The sequence below is a fragment of the Podarcis tiliguerta genome, assembly GCF_965153285.1.
Source record: "Podarcis tiliguerta genome assembly, chromosome: 10".
Taxonomy (NCBI): domain Eukaryota; kingdom Metazoa; phylum Chordata; class Lepidosauria; order Squamata; family Lacertidae; genus Podarcis; species Podarcis tiliguerta.
Window position 1 is genome coordinate 44,906,739 of NC_139543.1, and position 10,802 is coordinate 44,917,540.

A 10,802-nucleotide genomic window follows, 5' to 3' on the forward strand; every position below is an offset into this window, starting at 1 on the left:
AACGGGGTTGCTTATTCTGATGCACTTTCCTAGAGAAATACTCTAAAATGAACTATACACGTGTTGTCCTTAGAGCAACAATCAGCATTGCTGCAGCGGATAATATTAAGCTGGCAAATGAAGCTGCTTATGGAGGCTGTACGTTTCACACACTGGGAAGTGTTTCTTTGGACATGAGGAACAGAGTATATACCAGAAGCAATACTTCCGTAGACGTGGAGAACGAAGGTGGCACATTGGGGAAGGGCTGGTGCTCAGAGGTTAAAGCACTTGTCTTGCTTGCAGAAAGTCCCAGGGAAAATCCCTGGCACCTCCACGTAGGGCTGGGACAGACTCCTGCCCAAAAGTCTAGAGAGCAGCTGGCAGTCAGTGTAGATCAGGGGTGAGGAACATCTTTCAGCCTGAGGGCCACATCCCATTCCGGGCAATCTTCCAGGGGCCATAGGCCAGTGGTGGGTGGGGCTCAGGCAAAAGTGGGTGGAGCAACAAATGCATACCATACCTTTCTACAGTAGGCTGATTTATGCACACACACCAGCACTGCAGGGCAGGGGCGTAGCATGGGGTGGGGGACTCTCAGGGTGCTCGCCCTGGGTACATTTGGGGGGGGCGCAACTTGCACCACCCACCCGGCCGAGTCAGCCCTATGCCACTTTGCAAGGCTGGGATCTGATCAGATCTCAGCATCACAACGTGGCTCAAGGAGGGTGGCGTGAGAAGAATGCCAAGCACCCTTTGATCCCAGCCTTGCCCTTGAGGGGCTGGGATGGAAGGCTGCATGGCATCCTTTTCACTCCATCCTCCCCAGATCCTAGCCTTGCAAAGCAGGGCCTGTGCCACTTTGCGAGGCTGGCATCATTCCAACCTTGCAAAGTGGTTTGGGGCTGGTGTCACTACGTGGGTGGCAAGGGCTGGTGTGCAGCAGGCTCCATTCATCCTCCGTGCTCTGCGCATGCCCCCCTGGCACACACATGTGCCCCAAGCACCATAAAAATACGCTCCACTGCTGCAGGGGATTGGATTAGATGATGCTCAGGGTCCCTTCTGACTCTACAATTCCGTTAATTTATACAGAGGCACACACAAGCACATGCATGTATGCACACTGGATGACAGTTAAGAGATCAACTCCTCTTACAACATTAAGAGGTTACACTTGAAAATGTTTTCTTTTAGGGCAAGAATTATTTGTGCACAGAGGACGCACACGTGTTTCTGGGTGAGTCATTATTCTGGGTGTTCCTTCTGACAGGCAGGTGCAAGGCCCAAGAAGCTTTCTCCTCCAAGGAGTAGGTAATTCTGCAGTGACTCATCAGAGAGGCAACAGGTAGCCTCCTTCTTGGATAGGTACTTCAGACTCACAGGAGCTTTTTCTGAACAGTACAAGGCTCTGCATGTTTACTCAGGAGTTAGCCCCTCTGTCTGACTCCCAAGAAAGTGAGCATAGGATTGTAACCTAATTCCCTTAATTTTCACAGCACAACTGCAATTCTCCCAGTTTGGGAATGAATGGTCTAGAGCAGCCTTTCTCAACTTTGGGTCCCCAGATGTTGTTGAACTACAACTCACATCATCCCTGAGCGCTGGCCATGCTGGCTAGGAATGATGGGAGATGTAGTCCAACTACAGCTGGGAAAGTTGAGAAAGGCCAGTCTAGAGACACCTCAGAACCTACAGCTCTATGTCCTGGGTGAATACAGGGAGCTGCCTTATACTGGGCTAGACCATTGGTCCACCTACACTGACTGGCAGCAGCTCTCCAGGGTTTCAGTCTGGGCTCTTTCACAGCCCTACTTGGAACTGCAGGGCATTGAACCTGGGACCTTTGGCATGCAGAGCCGACGCTCTACCACTGACCTACGGCCCGTATGAGAACCTGAGGGCTTGTCTCCATTAGTGCAACTCCACTAGTCAATTTTATCTTGGATTCAAGCCAATACACAATTAATCTGCTTGATCAGGACCTTAGACTGAAGCGATCACCATGCTGGCATCAGCATGGTTACCTGGACTGGGGTCAGGACTGTGTCCTTCTAGGCTGTGCCTGGTTTAAATTTCCTGAGTTTTCTCTTTTTCTTTCTTCTTCTATCCACTTTCTTCTTCCTTATGTTTCGTTCTGTTTCTTGATGCTCTGAGTTAATGAGGGAATGCAGAGGAAGGTGATGGATGGAAGGAGAAAGACCCTGTTTGAGAAGCAGGGAAGGGAAGAGCTCCCAGGGCGGGGGCTGGGAGAAGAAAGGGAAGCTCCCAGGCGAGAGCTGGGAGCATTTGCCAGCTTTTATCTGTGGTAAGGCTTGGGACGCGGGTGGCGCTGTGGGTAAAAGCCTCAGTGCCTAGGGCTTGCCGATCGAAAGGTCGGCGGTTCGAATCCCCGCAGCGGGGTGTGCTCCCGTTGTTCGGTCCCAGCGCCTGCCAACCTAGCAGTTCGAAAGCACTCCCGGGTGCAAGTAGATAAATAGGGACCGCTTACTAGCGGGAAGGTAAACGGTGTTTCCGTGTGCGGCTCTGGCTCGCCAGAGCAGCGATGTCACGCTGGCCACGTGACCCGGAAGTGTCTCCGGACAGCGCTGGCCCCCGGCCTCTTGAGTGAGATGGGCGGACAACCCTAGAGTCTGTCAAGACTGGCCCGTACGGGCAGGGGTACCTTTACCTTTATCTGTGGTAAGAGTTAAGATCTACCTCCGATAGGGGACTTTGCATTTTCTTCCCCTCTCCCTCTCCCTCTTTTTTGCTTTTGTTTTTAATTTTTATTTAGATTAGTTTGTTATTTATTGCATTGTATGCTGGAAAATGTCCACAAAAAAAAAGCAAACAAACAGGGGACACAATGTCCCGCAGCCATTCTTCTCATGACAACCTTAAGGGGAAAGCAGAATGGCTTGACTACTCACAGCACACACCTGCCAACCTGGTGGCACACTGAGCGGAAAGTACTTCTCCCCCTGCTTTGTGCTCACCCCCAGCAGGGTGGAAGAGGAGAAAGCACTGCCCACACCCACCAGGGTGCAACCGCAGGCGATGCGCAGTGAGTGTAAGCCTTGGTGCACATGACCTGACCCAGAGATATGAGCCGGGCTTGATATGCCAGGCAATGGCCGGCCGGCCACCCACCCTGGCATGGCTGCAGGCTGTGCCAGGCTTCCTCAGCACTGCCACCTCCTCCTCAAACCGTATCCCATTCTCACTGGGTCACAGATTCCAACAATGTACAAAGAGCCCGTTTCAGAGAGAGCGGCCCCACCTCGAGCCTTGCCAGCCTTGGCAACCGTTAGTCACAGCCCTCTGGGGAAGCTCTGCCCATTGCCCCTGTCTGTTTCAATGGGGCTTTTACAGGAGAATTTCCTGGGCGGGTAGTCCCCACTGGCACTTATCCTGCCCCCCCCCCGACTCCATTCCTTCATCCAATCTGCCCATTCTGGCTTTCTTTCTTTTTTTAATCTTCAAGATGTTGTTCTTAAGAAAGCTTGTGACAGGAAATCCAGCGGCAGCTTGATAAGACCTCTGTCCCCGTGCAGAGTTTTATCCCCCAGCCAAAAGATTAACACACAGCTGTTTGTGTGTGTGTGTGTGTGTGTGTGTGTGTGAGAGAGAGAGAGAGAGAGAGAGAGAGAGAGAGAGAGATGGCATAAGCTGCAATCAGGTTATATACACACTCCTTAACTGTTCAAGTATATCAGACGTTCCTACTATTTTATGTAAACCGCTCAAGAGATTGTTATTATTTAATTAAGCAGTATCAATGCGGTGAAATAAGTAAAACTGTAGATCTTGGATAATATGCATATTTAGCCATTTTTAGGTCAAGAGCGAATAGAAGCATGGAGCATTTCTGAGGGCCTGGTAGTGTGTAAGTCCTCCACAGAACGGTTGCAGTGGCTGCCCAGAAGGTACAATATAAGAAAGGAGGAAGAGGCCTTCCTCAGCCTGCCACAACCTGGTGCCCTTCAGCTGTTTTACTACTCCCATTAGTTCCCAGTCAGTGGTAGTCCCAAACAGCTGGAAAGCACCAGACTGGGGGAGATCGTGCTACATGATGGGCTAGGGGAGAGTCAAGTGGGGGTGATGGACCAAGGATCAAACAAAGGGAGGTTCTGCTTTTACAAAGTCCCCCACCTACAAGAACAAGCTGCAAACTTTCTGGATATAGATTCACACATCATCATCATCATCATCATCATCATTATTACTATTACCACTTTATTTTAATTTATGACCTACCCTTCAATCTCTAAGGTCCCGGGACAGGTTACAACAATTAACATACAATGTTAAGAACAGTTCAGAACAGCTCACAGTTGCAAAAATAAGATGGAAACACACATCTCAGGTGTCAAAGTCCAGGGCAATGAGGTGTGTCTCTGGCATTTGCTGAATCCATGTTGTATTCAATGGCAGTCCCACATAGGTGTGCACTGCAATAATCCAGCCTGGAAGTGGGGCATGGGGCACAAATCATTGTTGTCCAAAAGAGGCTCTAGCTGGCTATAGCTGCAAAAAGGCACTGTTATCCCCCCTGAGGTATCCTGAGCCTCCAGTGACCGTGTTGAATCCAGAAGCACCCCCAACCAACAGACCAGCCCTTCCAGAGCAATGCAAATCCATCCATAACAGACTGTCTTCCCACCTTCTGGGTGTGAGAACTTGGGACAAAACACACCTCTGCCTTTTCAGGATTCGGCCTCAACTTATTGGCCCACATTCAGCCCATCACAGCCCCCAAGCACCTTTCTAACACCTCAGCTGCCTCTTCTGGTTCAGAAGGAACAGAGAAAGTGATATTATATTGGCTATCTATCCAACCTTTCTTTTAAAAAATCCCAAAAAAGAATTTCTTTCACCAGCTTTTAAAATTATTTGTTGCTGAGTTTCTCTCATGGCTACCAAATTTCTTTTTGTCATGGCTCCTGTGCCTTTAACAGCAAACAGAAATTCAGCAGGAAAAGCATGGAGATGCACTAACCATTCGCCAGCTAAATTTTGCTTCCCCCAAAGCTGAAATAGGTATAGAAACCGTGCAGAAAAGAGTTGGCAACCCTAAAATGTCTTCTAGTCCCTGGCCACTCTGTATGCTTTGTGTACATCCCATAGTAATGTGCATGCACCACTTTCAGCTTACTAGGCAAGCATGCCCACAAAAATACAGGCACAAGGAGCAAATAAGGACAAATGGAAAAACAACCCTAAACCAGCACTTTGATAAGCACATGAACTCTGGATAGAAAATGATTACACCTAAGAGACTCTGATTTATGACAAGGTGTGTTCAGTTTCCAGTCTCCTGGTTGTCTTTCATGAGTATAGTGTGTGTTTATATCAAAATAAATCCTAGGATGCAATACAACAAAAACCTATTTCTTCAGCTGCATCTCTGTCTGCCTGCCTGATATTTTCTATAAGGAAGAGGCCATAGCATGTCCCTGAAGCAGCTCAAAGTGCTTGAGGGATACGGTGGCATTTCAAGCAGGCATCACAGACGCAAAGAAACATGATGGTATTAGAAGCAGCTGCTTGGACAGCAATCTGGGAAAGGGCCTTCTTAATGTGAGCTGGCACCCGCAGGGAAAATTGGTCAGGTTCCCTCTCTGCATTTGGCTGGGTGCACTCTGCGTCCAGTTTTGGGTCGTCTGCATATTTGCAGAATCCAAACCAAGGGATATAGATTTCTGGCACAGCGCCCCAGCAGGAAAGGATGTCACACCTGCAGCAAACTTCCTGTCTCTACTGCAAAGCTACCTTGAGTCAGTCGGTCCGGCTACTAGGCTGGGAGCTTTGCCACAGCCTGTGGTAATTGTAGGCTTCGGTCCAAGTCTACTGTTTACAACAAGACTTCACTGCAGAGACTCAAGGATTCTCAAAGGGCATCAGGGAAGGGAAGATTTGGGCATTTCCCCCCTCCAAAAGACACAGACGAAATGCCATCTTCCTAGACCTAGGGTTGGTTTGTTTTTTAATGCCCCTGTCTCTGTTGTCTCACCAAATGCTGCACAGATTATCCCCACTTTTACTTCTCTATTTGGAATGGAACTTATCTTTGGAGGTGGGGCTTCAGGGAAAGGGGCCGTAGCTCAGTGGTAGAGCATCTGTTTTGCATGCAGAAGGTCACATGTTCAATCCCAGCATCTCCAGGTCAGGCTGGGAGAGAATCCTGCAATGAAACTCTGAAGAGCCACTGCCAGTCTGTGAAGACAACACTGAGATGGGTGGCTCAATGGTTTGGCTTCATATAAGGCAGCTTCCTATGTTCCCCTCTTCTATCCAGGCTGAGTACTGACTACAGTCTTTCAGAAATCAGAATGAAGTACAGAAGAACCACAGTAACATGCATATTTTTTTTAAAAAAATCCATCCCACTATAGGCAAAGCAGATTTTCCAAGCAATGCAAATTCTGCTGGACCAAAGGCCAATGGGATAGAAAAAAAGAGAGCACATGTACCAACAGGCGGCGATAGCCCTATTGTACTATTTTCAAGTTTCTGGAAAAATGTCACCCAGTTCCTAGTTGATGTCAAATTTGACCCCAGATTTGCAGCACATATGGATCACATACCCTATGGCATGCCCTGCCATCCAGGGCAGGCGGAAGGGAAAGGTACTATAGATTATAGTGACTAGAGCTTGGTGGATTAGATAACGTAGATGGAAAAGAGAAAATCAATAGGAAAAATTAAATGAAGAATTTCCAGGTGACACAAGGATTTGTTTGGGAATGTGTGGCCACTCCGCTCATCACGTAATTATCACTGCCTCTCTGCTTTCCTGCATTTACTTCTTCTTCTGCTTACAATCCCACCACTCTAGCATGTGCGTGGGACTAGCACATAATGAATCTGATGGCATGGGTGGTAGTCCATTAAAGCTTGTGCCATTAAAAAAAATGCTGGTGTGGAGGGAGAAGCACAGCAGTCCCAAGGAATGGGGGAATGGGCTGCTTTTCTTGATATTTGTGATTCCTCGTGATCTGAGCTCTGCTGTATAGGGAGTTGAGGGGGTGTAGGTCAGGGAAGAGCCATAGGTCAATGGTAGATCATTGCATGCAGAACCAGAGAATTGTAGAGTTGGAAGGGATCCTGAGGGTCATCTAGTCCAACCTCTGCAATGCAGGAATCCTGCCCACCACCATCCCTGGGTGGCCATCAACCACCAACCTTTTGGTCAATTGCCAGTGTGACTTGGTAGGATGCATCTTCCTGTGCTCCTATGTATAGGAAGGTAGTGATCCTTGTGGATGATTCAGTTTCTGCTGAAATGTATGTATATTTTGGGATTTACAGATGACTCAGCCCCTTCCACTCTCAGCAGTGACTGCGGAGGGGCATAAACGCATCTGAACCTCCAGGAAATTTGTTGGTTAACTAACACTCTCAGCCTAAGGTCTAGCTCAACATGCAAGTTCATCCCATGATGACTGCAACATCAAGTGATGACTGGCATGTGTGAAAGAGTCAGCTGCAATCTATCACCACACATGGTTATTTATATCACAAAATGCTCCAACTCAGAATCTATACTTTTTCAGTGTAGTCAAGTTCATATATTCCACTCCCAGCCATGGTGCATTGACTCATGTGATGTACATATGTGCAAAAGCAGCCTATAAATGATTGCCAAGTGTGTCCCTGGTTCAGATCTAACTCAAACTCACCAGGTTGTCTTTGGCAAGCCACTACTGGCCTTCCACCTCCAAATATGGGGATAAAAATACTGGCCTAGCTAACAGGGTTGTTCTAAATATTACTGAGATGGTTTGTGTGAAGAACTTTCAACAGGCAAAAAGCTCTGCTATGCTATCCTTGCTGCTGATGGGGACAGCTTTCCTAACTGTGAAAATTCTACTTTGGGGGAATATTTGCTCTTGCCTGATCTATTTAGTGGTCCTTAAAATGTGCCAAAGGACAGCTTTATGTGGCCCAAGAGGAGAGCCCAGCAGGTAGAACCCACAAATCCCTGGAGAAAGGAAAGCTGTGGGGGGTCCAAGTCTTCTTTCTCTTCCATCCCTCCTGCTCGCTCTCCCCACCCCTTCTTTCCATAATACTGCCTAAGTAGGTTTACATCTGCAGCACAGGCTCCTTTCCTCCCCGCCACAACACCTTTGTTGTGCTCCTGCAGACAATCACATCTCCCTGGGATGGAGCAGCACCGGATGGTCCCTCCTTCACCACAATATACAGAGAGGCAGAGCTCTGTCTGTCTAGCTGTGCATCTTCAGACATTGCCAGTGGCCCTGTGTATAAGCCAAGGGAGAGAAGCCCAGCTTCTGTAACCAACCCAGTCTAGGGATCATTTAAAATCAACAACAGAATGAGCAGTATGCTTGAGGGAGTGGATCGGAAAGGAAAACCTCTGTGCTTATTCTATAGAATAAGTGTTCCAAATCGCACCTCTCTTTATCTCATCTCTCCCCCCCCCCCCTTATTTACTGCCTATAGCACGGTGCAGGCTTGGCACAAATACACCATCAGTGCCCTCCTGGCATTGAGAGCTGGGCAGCAGATGGGCTGTTGCTGCAGTGCCTGCGCTTGTAGGTTCCCAGCCTTGCTTTGAGGTGTATCTCTCTCTCTCTCTCTCTCTCTCTCTCTCTCTCTCTCTCTTTCTCTTTGTAGGGTGGGAAAGGCAGAGTGGGCTTGTAATCTAGCCTTGGCTTTGCAATGCAGGAGATCCCCATCATCCCCCACCTCCAGAGACAGACAGAGAGAGAGATGCTGGGGTTATGGTCTTTCAGAAGGGGCAGCATCTTCTCTCTGGTCATGTCTTAGCCATCCCTGCAGATACAGGTGGGTCGTTTCCCTACAGTGCTAAGGAGGAGAAGGAAACCCAACCCCCCCCCCCAGTTCCCTCTTTTCCCCATACTACAATCACAAGCAGCAGCAGAGATTGGGGGAGCGACGGCAGGCTCCCTGCCACCCTTTACCCTCCCAACACATACACACACACACATCTGCAACCCCCCCCCCATTATTTCTAAGGCTCAGAGTGAAGTAAGGCAAGTGAAAGATCAAAAACACTTGGGAGTTTCCTCCTGGTGCAGAGTGTCTGGTCCCCAGAACACCATTAGCTCCCTGACTCAAAGAATGGACTGATTGTGACCTCTTCCCGCACCCCTACAGTCTTAAAATAATTGTGCCTCTAAAGAAGCCCCCCCCCCCTACACAAACCATACACAAAGATCTGACGATCTGGTGGGGGAGGGAGGGACGAAGCGAGGAGGCACAAGTGGCAAGGGAGACCCTTGGGGTCAGGAGCGATGTGGGGTGGAATGGGAACACACGTCAAAAGGGAAGATGGGTGGAATGGGGCAGGGAAGGGTGGCAGTGAGATGGGGAGTGGGGGGTTCGGAGTGCAAATAGGAAGGGGGGCAGCGGGGAAGGAGGGCCGGAGAGGAGAGCGTAGCGGCGGGTGGGGGGCAGTGAGGGGGGGGGACTTCTCCCACTTACCCATCGCCCGTTGTTTTTCAGCAGCGGCGGCGGCAGCGGCGGCGGCGGCTCCTCTGCCTCGCGGGCCCCCGGTGGGGAGATGCTGGACTCCGCAGCAGCCTCTCGCCCCATCCCTGATTCCGGCAGCCGTGGCCGCCCCCCGGCATGGCTCAGCCGGGGCGAAAGCCCTCCACCTCCCTGCTCCTCCTCCTTCCCCCCTCCAGCAGCAGCCTCTGCAGGGGAGGGAGGAGGCGAGCGACCCACACACCGGGGTGCGGAGCGTGGTTTGGGGGGAGAGAGAGAGAGGGAGGCGAAGGGAGCGCAGGATGAAGAGAGGGGAGGATGATGAAGATGGTGGTGATTATGAAGGCGCAGAGAGAGAGAGAGAGAGAGAGAGAGAGAGAGAGAGAGAGAGAGGCAGGCGGGGCAGGCGATGGATCCGGGCAGAAATAGGGAATGTGTGCGTGGGGGGGGGGGAGGAAATCACCTCCTCGCGCAAGAATAATACTAATAGTTCTAATAATAATGCGGCCGAGGCTCCTCCCCCGCCTCCTCCTCCTCCTCGGAGCCGCCAAAGGAGGGAGCCCGATGCTAACGGGGAGAGAGAGATCAGGTTGGGAGGGCTGCTCTCCTTCCCTCCCGCCTCGCCTCGCCTGGCAGGTCTCTATGCTGCTGCTGCTGCAGTCATTCAAAAGCCCTGCGCGCGTGAGAGCGGGGGTCCGTCCGTGCCCCTTCCGCCCGCCGCTCTGCCCCCGAAGGTCTCAGCCCCCCCCCCAAAACCTCCTTCTGCCCCCGTCAAGCCAGATCGCCGCAGCTCCTTCCCCACCTTCCCGTCCCTCCTCCGGTTTAAAAATATCCCGCCCCCTACCCCGACGCAAAGTAGGGAAGGGAGCGGACGGGGGAGGGAATGAGGAGAGAAAGGACTCGTCGGGAGGAGAGGGATTAAGTCATCCGAGCATCATCGTGACCCCCAGAGGCGCTCTCTCTTTTTTGCATCTAGGTAGGAGTCGAGGGTGGGCTCCCCACCATCTTCAAAGCGAGCTTAACCCGACGCCCCTCACAGTACAAAAACAAAAAACCGGGACGGATATTTGAGTGTGGAAATATACGCCTAGCAATTGGCGGCGGCTTTTGCAGCTTAAAGAGCTGTGTGTGTGTGTGTCTTTTTGTGCACTGGCGCTCCTGTTCTGCCTCTGCAATGGAAGGCAATACAAAGGAACGCCTTGTGTTTGGAAGCCGAGTTGGGAAGGGGTGGGAGCGGCGGGAGGGCGGGGAGGAGACGGCGGGGTGGGCTCGGTGAGTGTCTGAACTGGGCACGACCACTTGTGCTGGGCGAAGGAATGCGCCAAGCTCGGGAACGAAGGGGGCGGGCGGTGGGGAGTAGGCCCTTT

General features: G+C 50.7%; 1 protein-coding gene across 2 annotated transcripts in view; it reads right to left on the reverse strand.

Annotated features, from left to right (window-relative positions):
* Positions 1 to 10,581, reverse strand: part of MGAT3 (beta-1,4-mannosyl-glycoprotein 4-beta-N-acetylglucosaminyltransferase) — a 50,255-nt gene extending 39,674 nt beyond the window's left edge. The window contains exon 1 of one of the 2 annotated variants that reach the window (XR_014502346.1): positions 9,433 to 10,180. The gene's annotated coding sequence lies outside the window, so the exon portion shown is untranslated. Of the gene's footprint in view, positions 1 to 9,432 lie in introns of both variants that reach the window. The other variant, XM_083400458.1, reaches the window with a different exon arrangement.
* Positions 10,582 to 10,802: the final 221 nt, after the last annotated feature.